The 14862-nt window shown below is 40.6% G+C and overlaps 1 long non-coding RNA gene across 1 annotated transcript; it reads left to right on the top strand.

Moving 5' to 3' along the window:
• The first annotated feature begins 2456 nt into the window (after positions 1–2456).
• On the top strand, positions 2457–5528 carry LOC110938987. Its single transcript, XR_002591871.1, has 3 exons — positions 2457–2570; positions 3300–3388; positions 5333–5528. It is a non-coding gene; the product is annotated as an uncharacterized LOC110938987 (long non-coding RNA).
• The last annotated feature ends 9334 nt before the right edge of the window (positions 5529–14862 follow it).

Here is a 14862-nt window from a genome sequence, read left to right as displayed (position 1 = left end):
TATGTAGGTTAAAAACTTGGAAAAACCTGAATAGAATACCTATTCAGGATATTGTTTCCAAGAAAAATAAATAGAGGCATTACTTACATAGGGCGTGATGTGGAAACTATAAAAAAACCATGTGTGTCATGTGTTAATCGCTTACTCTGGCCAAGTAAGTAGTGGCATATGATACCATGAACTTCTTATAGTGGACGCATTTACGTCCAATGTAGTAAGGGCAGGGTGAATGGGACGAACTAAAAAAAAGGTACCTGAATAAATCAAACGGGCAAGATGTTTGATAATAAACGTAAAACGCAAGTCGGATGATGGAAGCGTATTACGTTAGAGTAACGAGCCCGAGAGATGAAGGATCTAACAAGAGAAGGGACAAGGATCAAAGTAAATGAAAATACAGATCGATTAATAGGATGCTAAGGCATAGAGATAAAAGTTTGACTGTCACAGGTGATGAAATTCACACGTACAAGTCAAATGAATTAAATAAAGAATAAAAGACCGGATTGCATAGAAACGATGGGTTTCGTTAAAGCGACCAAATAAATTAAAACTGAAGTCTTAATACATATCGGTACGGTTGCTTTGATAATGACTTCGGTAAAATACCTGATACATGGGTAGGATTTTGAAAGTATGCGTAAACCAAGAGACGAGAATGCGAAAATAAAAAGTCAAGGACTCGGATTATGAGTCATGACTAAAAGACGATGAGAGTTCGCAAATAGAAATTTTGATAACTACGTTCAACTATTTCGAAGTTGGACGGGTCGAATAAAGAACGAAGTTTGACACTCATAAGTGATGAAATTTCACCTAAAATGAGTCAAATGAGTTAACTAAGAACAACGCTTGCTAATGTAAGTAAGCGCGAACCGAGTAAATAAAAGTGTAAAATATTAATAAACCTATGTAAAGGGTTATAAGCGCTAAAAAAATTAATATAAAAGAACCCCAGGCACGGGTTGTAAAGAAGTATATGTATGAACCGGGTGATGGTAAACGTGGAACAAACCGACATGTAGACGACATAAGAAGTCGTAGAGTCGGAAGGTTAATCCAAGAGGAAACAAAGGTAGCCTTAGACCAAGGTCAAGGTCCATAAAATTCAAAAAAAAAATGAACGATTCTAAACTTAAAATGGTGAAAAGAACCTACGGGTCAATAGTGTAAGATATGAAAAACTGGTTATTATTCCCCTTTTAAAACGAGAACGGCAAAGAATAAATTACTGATCGTCATTTTCCTTGACATGAGTAATTGACGTAAGTAAAAGATAAAACGTTAAACTAAAATTTAATTTTAGTAAGAAACGACGTTTTGACGGATATGAATATTTAGAGACGGATTTGGAAATGGTTAATATTAAAGGATGTAAACACCGATAGGTGTAAAAACGATACACTCGAATGAGAGATTTTCGATAATGAAGGGTCGACATAAACTTAAAACGTGACGTGAGGAGATCACGGTCACAAACGCAATATAAATATAACCACGTTCTAACATGAGTTACATGATATGAAATCATAAACACGCAAAAGGCCGATGATGGCAATATAGCATACCCAAATGGCGAAATATAAGGTAACCAGTGGCTAGTAAGTCTAACCGCGAATACCATTTAAGGTCAAAACAACAGTTATAAATTTATAAAGCGCTTACCTCAATAAGGTTAGCGTAGGATGATGTATTGACTACATCAAATAACCGAGTGGCCAAAAGATGACTCGTTATTAAAAGTGATAAAAACGAGCAATATTAGAAGAAACTAACGGCCTATGAGGCCTCATGCATGAAAGGCACATACGATGTGGCTTATAATAATCCTTGACTTGAGGAACAAAGATGTTAATTAAAAGAAGGATACAAGAATGGAGCATCCGAAAGGAGTCGGGCACCACTTTGGATCCCGAAAGACATTACCATACATTCCCAGTAAGATTGTGGAATTATTAAAAACGAGCAATGCTCGAATGGAAACGAAACTAAGTTCGTTTAGTCAAAAATAAAAGGAACTACATAAACAAGGTTTCGGGGACGAAACCTCTTTAAGGGGGGTAGACTTGTAACACCCCGAAAAAGGGTTTGGTAATTAAACCCCGTTAATACTAAAGAGCGGGTATAATACCGTTAGCAGAAAAGATTAAACCGGAAATTATAAGGATTTAAATAAATAAGCTTAATAATAAATAAAAGGAGGATAAATACTTTGAGAAAACAAAGTATATAGAAGGCTCGAGTTAACGGGACTTAAAATAAAACAGGTCGACTTCCCGAACCCATTAAGTTAACTAGGAATAATTAACCTAGTTAATAATATATGATTAAGTGATGAATATAGAATTATAACTTCTTTTGAAACAAAATAAACATGAGGGGCCAAAAGGGTTAACTTGAAAGTTAACTAAATAAAAAAAAAGAAACACACAATGTGTGTGCGTACGAGCGACCAGGAGGGGAGGGAGCCAACCCTAGTTCTTCAAGAATCTTCAAATTGAAGCTCAATTCAGGCCCTAAATCGATGCATGAACACATAAAAACGATCACCAAGCTTAGGGGATCATGAGGTATGTCAAAATTTTGATATTTATGAAGTTGAGATTCTTGATGAACTTATGAAAATCGAAATTCAAGCTTGAATGAGTGATGTTTGGGTGAAACTAGAATGAATTCATGTTTAGGAACGAACCCTAGTCAATAAATTTATGAATTTATGTTCATGATTATGAGCTTCCTAATCACCCACTTAGTTGTTAAATGGGTTTTGTAGGATGAGAAAGAACACTAGAAATTTGATTATGAGATGGGTGTTGTTTGAATTCCATGAAGTGAATCTAGGGTTGATATGTATGTTAGATGTAATGAAATTAAGAATGATGTAAAATTTGGTAGAAATAATTAGTTATGAACTAGTTTATAAATGTGTAAAAATTATGCCCACTGGGTGTTTGTTAAAATGCCTAAACGAAATCGCGCGTCTACTCGGTTGTGAGTAGAACTTGATTTGGTTAGGTATCCGTAGGAATGCCTAACAACATGATAAAAACGGGGTTTCATTTATAGACGAAAAGCCGTAGAAGTTGTCTAAATGAATAAAGTGTCTTTGATAATTGATGAGATTGCCTAAACGAGTCATTGAACGCAGATTTTCATTTTTATGATTAAGGGTAGATGACTTTTATAAGTCAAATTAACCGGTGAAGAAGTCGAATAGTAGTTTCGACATAGAATTTGTAAGATGGGATAGTCGTGATTGACAATAACTAAACTAACTATCTTACGAATTATAATGATAGTTTAACGCTTAACAAGCTAGGTGTGAGCTTGTGGAGGAAGCGGGTCAAACGGATCAAGAACGAAAAGAAAAGCATGGTTTAGATGCAAGGTAAGTAAAAGCTTACATCCTTTTAGAGTATACATCAGTTGTGTGTATTGAAAATGAATAGAGAAAAATCCGCAATTGAATTTTGATGTTCCGACGTGAATAATATGGGTCGGAACAAGTGAAAGTGATGAAAACCATGATGGTTGTAAAAAAAAGGGGGTAAAATAGTAAATTAACCATCGAGTTTTGACACGATATTTGACCAGAAGTTGTTTTACAACATAAAGGATGTTTAGTAATTTTTATAGATTTTTATAAAGTCGTTTGACGAAGTTTTCGCGGATGTTTTGTCAATAAATTAGTTGTTGACAGCAACAGTTCCGCTAATTGCAGAAATTATTTCGAGGTCTTAACCATCGAGTTTTGACATGATATTTGACCAGAAGTTTTTTTACAACATAAAGGATGACTAGTAATTTTTATAGATTTTTATAAAGTCGTTTGATGAGGTTTTCGCGGATGTTTTGTCAATAAATTAGTTGTTGACAGCAACAGTTCCGCTACTTGCAGAAATTATTTCGAGGTATTAACCATCGAGTTTTGACACGATATTTAACCAGAAGTTGGTTTACAACATAAAGGATGTTTAGTAATTTTTATAGATTTTTATAAAGACGTTTGACGAGGTTTTCGCGGATGTTTTGTCAATAAATTAGTTGTTGACAGCAACAGTTCCGCTACTTGCAGAAATTATTTCGAGGTCTTAACCATCGAGTTTTGACACGATATTTGACCAGAAGTTGGTTTACAACATAAAGGATGTTTAATAATTTTTATAGATTTTTATAAAGTCGTTTGACGAGGTTTTCGCGGATGTTTTGTCAATAAATCAGTTGTTGACAGCAACAGTTCCGCTACTTGCAGAAATTATTTCGAGGTCTTAACCATTGAATTTTGACACGATATTTGACCAGAAGTTGGTTTACAACATAAAGGATGTTTAGTAATTTTTTTTAAAGTTGTTCGACGAGATTTTCGCGGATGTTTTGTCAATAAATTAGTTGTTGACAGCAACAGTTCCGTTACTTGCAGAAATTATTTCGATGTCTTAACTATCGAGTTTTTACATGATATTTGGCCAGAAGTTGTTCTACAACATAAATAATGTTTGGTAAGTTTTTTTTTACATTTTAGATATAAGCCTTTTTGGGTCATGTGCCTATAAACGGGTCTTTTCCATAAAACAACCAACCGAAATGTAGAATCCGGGAAAATCGGTCAAATATACTAAATCCACCATGAGTATAGTTGTGGTGAAATGTAAGTAGATAATTCAAATTTGGGAAAATGATGGGTGAAAAGAATGAGCGAAATTTAAACTTAAAAGTTTAAATTCTCTAAACGGGTCAAAACGAATTACGCGCATAACTTGGGTATTGGTTGCGTAATTCACAAAAGTTAAAAATCTGAAATAAAGATTTTGATTAAAATCCTTTGGTGTATGATTTATGATTAACTAGAAACAAGTGTGTTTGATTAAATCATAAATGGGTCAAAAGTGTTAAAAGGGGATTTCAGGTCGAGAACTTGAAATCTGAATTTTTGAAGTAGTCTAATATCAGGTAGTGACTCCATGAGATGGAGAATTAAATTTCGAACGCGTAGGAAAAAGAATCGGGTAAAACGGACTTGTAAAATAAAAAGTTATGGCACTTTAAAGTTCGTTTTACGACTAAAACTATAGCTGGACAGACATGTAGGTTCCAGAGACGGACCTGCTGGAAAATGGTTTCCCCGCGCCACGCAACGGAGGACATAGCCCGGGGCGCGACACGCGACAACCGTCGCGACACGCGACAGGTTTTGTGAACACCGTCGCCGCGACGGCTTAAAATTTGGAAATTTTTGCTGATCTTGTTGTTGGCTTATTTTGACCCACAAACTGGTTCAATAATGTTTATAAACGCCGAATGACTAACTCATTTCATGTTTTATGAAATGTAGGTATATTATACTGCAACGGAAGACGATCAAGCTCGAAGAAGAACCGAACAGATGAAAAAGAAGCTTCCGCACATTGTTCGTCATTAATTTTTAAATGACAAATCCTTTTACATCATGTTGTGTTACTTTTAATGTAAAAGTTTTAAATAAACCCGTATTTTTATAAGTATGTGCTATCGGAATTATGCATTGGTTACCGATAATTATACGAAAATCTAAAATAAATAGACAGGGTGTTACACCGATCGGCTGGCCTGTTCGATCAGGATGCTTCCAGTTCGATCCGCCACGCTCTTCGAGTATTTTGCGACGATTTTCGATGTTTCAATTTCGATGGACGATGATATGATTGGGATATGGTTCCTAGTCAAATTACTTTCAGTCCCAACTACTATATCTAACATACAATCTTCTATAAGTTATGTTTCGATGTCGGTTTCGATTGAGTTCGATTGCTTTTCGAGTTTCGATTCGATTTTCGATTTGATTGCTTGAATACCACACCAAACATAAAGTAAGCACGCACAAGTAACACATAAGGCACACACACACGTATAATGATACCAAAATTCGCATGTTTCGAGCTCGAGTTCGATTAGTTGTTAGATCGGTTTGATTACTGATTAGATTAACTTTATCGCATTGTTACTTCCTATCATTCACAGTCGTAGTTCGGTTCGCATTAATACATATTTGATTACTTCGATTCTTGCTGATTACAACACTTACTCCACATAATACAACTAAAACACAAAATCGACTATCTACAGTCAAAGAAAGTCAAAGTTGACTTGGACTTTGACTTTGACTTTGACATTCGAAAACACGGGGTGTTACAACCTCCCCTTGTTTAGGGAATTTCGTCCCGAAATTAGGCTCGAAGGCTACACAACACCGTGATTTACCAATTTGATGCTTCAGATCTATTTATTTAAACAACTGCGGGTACTTGGCCTTCATGTCGCTTTTGAGTTCCCAAGTGAACTCCGCGCCTCGTTTGCCTTCCCATCGAACCTTCACGATCGGGATGCGAGAGCGCCTGAGTTGCTTGGTTTGGCGGTCCATGATTTCGACAGGTTTTTCCACGAAGTGTAACGTTTCGTTGACCTGAAGATCGTCGAGTGGTACGATTAGATCATGATCAGCTAGGCATTTTCGGAGGTTAGAGACATGGAAAGTCGGGTGGACGTTACTGAGTTCCTCCGGTAATTCGAGTCTGTAGGCGACTTTTCCGATTCTTTCTAGAATCCTAAAAGGTCCAACATATCGAGGCGCGAGTTTCCCTTTCTTGCCGAATCGGACTACACCCTTCCAAGGTGATACCTTTAGGAGTACGTAGTCACCAACTTCGAATTCAAGGAGCTTGCGTCTTTTATCGGCGTAACTCTTCTGTCTGTTCCGAGCTTTTACCAGGTTTTCTCTTATATGGTGGATTTTGTCAGTCGTTTCTTGTAGAATCTCGGGACCGGTTAGTTGCGAGTGACCGATCTCGTGCCACACAATAGGCGATCGACATCTTCTACCATACAGAGCCTCGAAGGGTGCTATTTGGATGCTGGCATGATAGCTGTTATTATACGAGAATTCCACCAGTGGCAGGTGTTTGTTCCAACTACCACCAAAAATCTATAACACACGCTCGGAGCATGTCTTCAAGAGTACGGATCGTCCTTTCAGTCTGTCCGTCGGTTTGAGGGTGGAATGCAGTACTCAGATTAAGCGACGTACCAAGGGCCGCTTGAAACGTTTCCCACAATCGCGAAGTGAACCGAGCGTCACGATCTGAAATGATATCACGAGGCATACCATGATTACAAATGATCTCGTCGGTGTAGATTTGGGCTAGTCGTTCCACCTTGTAGTCTTCTCGTATCGGCAAAAAGTTGGCTGATTTTGTTAGACGATCAACTATGACCCAAATACTGTCGTGACCTGATGGCGTGGGCGGGAGCTTTGTTATGAAATCCATAGCTATACTCTCCCAGTTCCATATAGGTATCGGCGGTTGTTCGAGTAAGCCAGAAGGTCTTTGGTGTTCAGCCTTGACTCTTGCACACGTCAAACAGCTTCCAACGTACAGAGCGATATCTCTTTTCATACCCGGCCACCAGTACTTATAACGCAGGTCCTGGTACATCTTGTCTGCACCGGGATGAATAGAATATCGGGACTTGTGGGCTTCGTTCATGATAATCTTTCGCAAATCGGTCCGCTTAGGGATCCAGATTCGGTCCAGATAATAGAATATCCCATCTGATTTGCTTACTAACTGAGCTCCATCGTGATAGATCCTTTCTCTCTTCAACGTACGCTCGTTAAAGCAAGCATGTTGAGCTTCTCAGATGAGGGTTTCGAGGTTGTGCTGTGCTTGGATATTTCGGGTACTGAGCACGTAACTCTTTCTGCTGAGAGCGTCAGCAACCACATTCGCCTTGCCTGGGTGATAACGAATCTCACAGTCGTAATCATTGAGAAGTTCTACCCATCGGCGTTGGCGCATATTAAGCTCTCTCTGATTAAAGATGTGTTGTAAACTCCTGTGATCAGTGTAGATCGTACACTTAGTGCCATACAGGTAGTGTCGCCAAATCTTTAATGCAAAGACAACCGCGCCTAGCTCGAGGTCATGGGTTGTATAGTTCTTCTCGTGGATCTTGAGCTGACGAGATGCGTAGGCTATAACCTTGTCTCGCTGCATGAGAACACAGCCGAGACCAAGGTTAGAAGCATCACAGTAGACAATGAAGTTGTCGCTTCTGTCGGGCAGAGTAAGAATCGGTGCGTTGCACAGCATATGCTTGAGGGTTTGAAAGGCAGTCTCTTGTGCGGTTCCCCACACAAAAGGCTTGTCCTTATGCGTAAGAGTAGTAAGCGGCACAGCGATCTTAGAGAATCCTTCGATGAATCGTCGATAATAGCCCGCTAGTCCGAGAAAAGAACGAACTTCTGACGGGTTCTTAGGCGTAATCCAGCTTTTGACGGCTTCAATCTTCGCAGGATCGACATGGATACCCCGACTATTCACTATGTGACCCAGAAACTGAACCTCCTCCAACCAGAATTCGCACTTGGAGAACTTGGCATAGAGTTGGTTCCCCTGGAGTAACTCGATAACCAAACGTAGATGTTGTGCGTGTTCGGCTTTCGATTTGGAATAGATCAAGACATCGTCGATGAATACGATGATGAAACGGTCAAGATAAGGCTTACACACACGATTCATGAGATCCATGAAAACCGCGGGTGCGTTGGTTAATCCAAAGGGCATGACAACAAATTCGTAATGGCCATAACGGGTTCGAAAAGCAGTTTTAGGAACGTCTTCCTCCTGAATCCGTAGCTGATGGTATCCTGAATGCAGATCGATCTTAGAGAAACATGCTGCACCTTGTAGCTGATCAAACAAATCGTCAATGCGGGGCAAAGGGTATCGGTTCTTAATGGTTAGTTTATTCAATTCCCGATAGTCGATGCACATCCGGAACGACCCGTCCTTCTTTTTGACGAAAAGGACCGGAGCGCCCCAAGGAGAGGTGCTCGGACGAATAAAGCCTTTTTCGAGTAATTCTTGGAGTTGGTTCGAGAGTTCCCGCATTTCGGATGGAGCGAGTCGATAAGGGGCTTTGGCAACGGGGTTAGCTCTAGGAATGAGGTCGATACGAAAGTCGATATCACGACTTGGCGGTAATCCGGGAAGATCATCAGGGAACACCTGAGGAAATTCACGAACCACTGGAACATCTTTGACTTCAACTTTCTTTTTCTTTCCCTTCTCCGCTACTACGATGTTGGCCAAGAAGGCTCGGTATTCCTTGTGGAGATACTTGCTGGCTTGAATACACAACATAAGCTTGAGACCTTTCGACGTTGTTTCACCATAAACACATAGAAGATCACCATTCGCGAGCGAGAATCGAATCATCTTTTCAAAGCACACAACTTCAGCATGGTTTTCACGAAGAAAGTCCATGCCTATTATGACATCAAAACTTCCGAGTTGCATCGGAATAAGGTCGATCGGAAAGATGTGATTGTTGAGTTCGAGGGTACAATCACGGAGTACTGAGTTGACGGCAATAGTTCTTCCTGTAGCAACTTCGACTTCGAATGATGAGGTTAGATAAGAGCGCTTACGTCTAAGGAGCTTCTCGAATTCAAATGACACAAAGCAGTTATCGGCTCCAGTATCAAACAAACATGATGCGTAAATACCATTCACAAGGAACGTACCATTAACCACGTTGTTATCTGCCTGAGCCTGACGGGCGTTGAGGTTGAAAGTTCGGGCATGGGCTGCTTGCTGCTGCTGCTGAGATTGCTGTTGTTGCTGTTGTTGCTGTTGTTGCTGGGGCTCTTGCTTGACTACCCTGTTCGGGCACCGGTTGGCAAAGTGGTTAGGGTCACCACATGCAAAGGAGACTCTAGCATTGACTGCTGGTGCTGGAGCTGCTGGTTGGCCTTGAGGAGCAGGGAGTAGAGCTTGGTGGACAGTAGCTTGAGCTGGGGCTTGGCAAGGACCATAACGGCAGTTCGCAGTGAAATGACCGTAGAGGTTGCAGTGAGCGCAAAAACGACAAGCTAGACCCACTGGATGATGATACGAACATGTCGGGCAGAGTGGGTGAGGGCCTGTGTATGCACGCTTTGCTGGCGGTGCATTGATCACTGGAGCTGAACGCTGGTGCTGCTGCTGTTGAGCTGGTACAGATTGCAGAGGAGCAGCGTTAGTTGCGGCAGCACAGCTCTTGTTGCTGGAGCTGTTGTTGTTATTCTTCTTCTTCCTTCTTGAGGACTTGGAGGATTGAGCAGATGAATCGGTGGGTGCTGCAGTGGCTAGATGCAGAGACTTGGTTTGCTTATCCCATAAACCTGACTTGACTCGCTTATCGTTGATCTCAGCGGCGAGTAGGTAGGTTTCCTCGATTGTTGCTGGCTTGGCTGCGTGAACAAAATCGGCCACGCAGTCGGGTAGGGCTCGGATATACTTCTTGATGGCTTAATCTGAGGTCTTGACTTGGTCAGGACAGATAATGCTAAGCTGCTTGAAGCGAGCAGTGAGAGCAGCGTTGTCTCCATCCTTCTGCTTGATTTCCCAGAACTCGTCCTCCAGCTTTTGGCGTTCATGAGGAGGGCAGAATTCTTCGATCATGATCACTTTCAACTCCTTCCATGATAGCCCGTAAGCTGCATCATTTCCGCGCTTGTTTCGTTCGGCCGTCCACTAGTCTAGAGCACGGGACTGGAAGACGCCTGTAGCATTGAGAGTACGGAGATGTTTAGGACATCCGCTCTGGCGCAGAGTGACTTCGACTGAGTCAAACCAGTGAAACATGGCTGTCGGACCATCTTCGCCAGTAAACTCTTTCGGTCCGCATGCTTTGAACTGCTTAAAGCTGAAAGCAGCCTTTCTTGAATCCTTGGAGATCTCAGTTCGGGATTCTTCTGACGACTTGCTAGCGTTTTCATACACCTCACTCACAGCTTTCGCCACGGTTTTGGAGATGATAGCAGCGAGACATCGGTCTCTCTTTTCTTGGCGGGTCAGACGTTGACGTGATCCAGACGACGACATGGTCTGCAACAGACATCGTCACAGGACTCAACACAACGTAATCGAATCTCACCTCACACGTCTACCACTATCTAAAGCTTAGAATCATGTCGAGACACACATCACGTAAACACATATGCACAAACCACAGATACACGTAAGCACAGAAGCACATAAACACAGAGTCACGTAAACACGAAATCACATAGAGCACAGAAGCACAGAGGCACATAGACATTTAACCACAGATGTAGTCAGAAAACAGAAACCTATCCTTTCAAGTCGAGTGTTGTCATACAGCGATCCCGTCTAGCAGATAGCCTAACTTAGTCGTATGGCATAGTATAGTATGGTATCGTTTAGATTCGCGATAGCTGGGTGTCGTTTAGGGATAGAATAATAGTGCGAGTCGCGTGTGTCGATTGAAATTTGGTAGCAGAATCGAATAACATCCCGAAATAAAACAGAAAGGCAAATACAAACACAAAGCAGAAAAGGCACACATAAGCACATAAAATCAACAAGAGTTCCAGACGACTTGTTAAATTCGAAATATATAAAATCGAGAGATAGATTGTCTGCGGCTACTAGACATCGACTACCCGAGACAATTCGACTATTCGCAGTAGACTTGTCGTCACTTCCGACTCTAGAGGTCGTGTTTCTGCCTCGATTCTCGGGCATTCCACACGCGTTCCCTAGCTCATACTTGTGAGTTCAGGTCGTTGGAGTCCGTCGATGCCTTGGTGAGATGAATAAAATTTCAGAACAAACTGCTAAGGTCAGGGTTTCACCCCTTGGCTTAGCAATTTCTTCCTTGTTTTTAATAGAATAAAGGAGGTTATTCGTCAAAATATGGATTTCACTCCTGATTTGGCATAACCTCCTTGGTTTGTTGGTGAAAATAATGAGATGAGCATAAATAACGGAATAAAATCGGCATAAGTCAGGCAGTTTGGTCAAGAGTTTGCGGCTTTCACACCTATTCCCAACTAAACCTACCGACTTTTATTTGAAAACTCGAGTGCAGTGATAGAGGAGGATTGCAGAACTTAGCACATAAACTCGGTCTGATGGTTCCTAACTATAGTCTAGGTTTCTAAGACAGCGACCCGGACTAGGTCGTGTCTGCCTAATTCCCTATAGTTATGGCTCTGATACCAATCTGTCACATCCCAACCGATGGCGGAATCATCGGGGCGCGGCACTGAGCGAAACAGATTGTTCAAAGAAATTCCATAACAACTATTATTACCTAATAGCTTTAAATATCACGTCCCATACCCTGACCCATAAGATAAATCTAGTTATTACAGACATAAATATTCTTCAAACAAAACATGTTCCGACAACTCAGATTTAACATCTAAATATAAATTGTCTTGGTTTCTAGACTCTTCCTAGCCTCGATTTCATCACCACATGACTAAGCATCCTAGCAACTTAAGCACCTGTCACATACGTTAAAATAAAGTCAATACATAAAATGTAAAGGTGAGCATACAAGTTTGATAATAGCATATAGAGTTCGAATAGTAGGACCGGTTTTGACCCTGTTTGAGTCGATCAGAAGAGCGCTTAGACAGAATCAGAGGCGGAATTCATTGATTCGGTCTACATTCAGCTTGATTTCACTATTTAACGTCTCGTTTATTGATTAACCAACTGTTTACAAGCACTGGAGACAAATTGGCAGGGCTTCGCCTAACCAAACAAGACCAAACCTTCGCTACTTACAGATTCGCTCATCCGTCTATTTATAGACCTCATGGTTCGCTTATATGACCTGGATGGTTCGCTTATATGGACATGTCCATATAAGCGAACCTCATGTGTACAAATAAGCGGACCTACTGATGTATTGCAAAATACATCTTTCATTCGTGTAAAGTTTGTATAGTTTTAGTTATATTTAGTTTTGTTTTTCGTTAGAATATGCATACTATTGATCAAATCGTGTTTTGCAGGTCTTGATGTTCAAATATGCGAGAAACCGAGTAAAACGAGTTAAAATATTGAAGTGTCAAGTCTTGAAGCATGTTGGAAAGGTCGAGGAGTTGAAATAGAGTTTAAAAGCTGAAAAATCACTTTCTGGCACCCCATCACCCACTGAGCAAGTTTCTGGCACCTGGCAAGAGTCTGAAGTTAATACATGAGCTGAAAAACAAGGTAGCACCCCACCACCAAGTCCCTGATTTTCTGGCGCCCAGCCAGAACGTTCTGATTGGTAATTATTACGAATTTAGAGAAGGGTTTTTATGGAAAGTCATATATAACCATCAAAAACGTGGGTAAACCCTAATTTTCGACCGGAGGGACTTCTTGGACGATTATTGAGCATTCTTGGAGCGTTTTCGAAGATCTTGAAGCCTAGGAATCATTGGTACGAGTTCGGGGAAGAAGACTTGAAGATCTAATCGGGTTTTCTAGTTCTTTGTTCTTGATTTTTCTTACGAAACTTGTTATAATGAATTCTTTGTTGAACTTCTTTGAATTGTTTTCGTTTATGAACATGCTCGGCTAGATTTATTAACCACCTAGACTATGATGATTGGATTGATATAAAGATTTTACCTTTTTCATTATTTGCACGATGTTTATGGATTGATTGTGTCTTGTAAAAGGTTTGATTTAATGATTTGATGTGTATGCGTGCTTTGATTCGGTTTATTATTGTTATTCGCTTCATATGATTCTTAGTGACGGTCTATATCACAACATAGAGTCATATTAGGGTTTAGGGTTTCGGTGAGTGTCTATATCACATAAGAAAACCTTCACTCTTTAGGGAGAATCGCGCGATAACCTCTAGAAGTAACTAATAATTATTTGCTAGGTCTTAGTGTTCTACTAGTCCTAATAACTGGGAAGTGAGGGGCTATTGGTAGGTCTTACCCGGCGAATTGCTTTAGATAGGCCTTGGGAAAGGTTATGTCTTGGTTTACCTGTCGGTCTTATTAGTCTGTCAAGTCAAATCTATTAGTTCAAACTACCCTAGATCTAGGATTGGGAAAGAATAGGTCAACATTAGGGTGCTTACACAATAATTAGATAACTGGGAAGAAGTCTAATAACCGGTAGGATTAACGGCCTAGGTAGTGTCACAGGTTTCTCCTTGAGAAGGGTCGAGGGGCCTCGTTGATTCTTAATAGGTTTAGTATCATACGATCCCGGTTCCATAACTCGTGCATTTAACTTTATTGGTAATTTCTTAAAAACAATCCAGGATTCTTGTCTAGGTGGTCCAGTTCTCATATAAGTAAAGTTCACAGTCTTCGTTCATCTTTAGTCTAGTTCTAGTTATTTTAGTAGTTTAATATAGATTTCCTTAGTTTTCAGTAACCCCCCCCCAACAAATAAACAAGTTAAGTCGTGTCTGTCAGTGTCTAGTCATAGTCTGGTCTACGTGATAAATAGAGTCTCGTGGTTCGATATCCGGACTTCCTAGGTTATACTACATTGATCGGTACACTTGCCGATTGTGTGGTTTTAGGTCGAGTCTAGAATTAAAGCTTTTTAGTGTCTAGCTTAGAGAGTCTAATTTAGTTAATTTTTATAGTCTGTTTAGCACACATCAAGTTTTTGGCGCCGTTGCCGGGGACTCTTGGCAATCGCGTTTATTAGCTTTGATAGACCTTATTTGACATATACGTGCTACGTGTTTAGTTTGTTTGAGTCTTTTATTTTCGTTTGAGTCATAGTGACTACTGTTGCTTTTCTCACATTCAGGTTTTTGCGGATAGTGGATGCCACATCTGCGCTCGCACGGACCGCCACCGAAGCCACCAGTCACCGAGTCATCATCATCGTCTCGTTTGGCCAAGGCCCACAGGTTAGTATTTCATCCACGTCTCAGTTTCCCAATTTCGATTCCACTCCATTACCCACCCCACCTCAATCACCCAAAACATCACCTAAGATTTCCCCACCCGATAGCCCTACTTTTAGCACCTCTAGCATCCCAGAGAACCTAGAACAC

The sequence above is a fragment of the Helianthus annuus genome, chromosome 5 (genome assembly GCF_002127325.2).
Source record: "Helianthus annuus cultivar XRQ/B chromosome 5, HanXRQr2.0-SUNRISE, whole genome shotgun sequence".
NCBI lineage: Eukaryota > Viridiplantae > Streptophyta > Magnoliopsida > Asterales > Asteraceae > Helianthus > Helianthus annuus.
The sequence above is the reverse complement of the archived record's forward strand: the minus strand, read 5'-3'. Positions and strand labels throughout refer to the sequence as shown.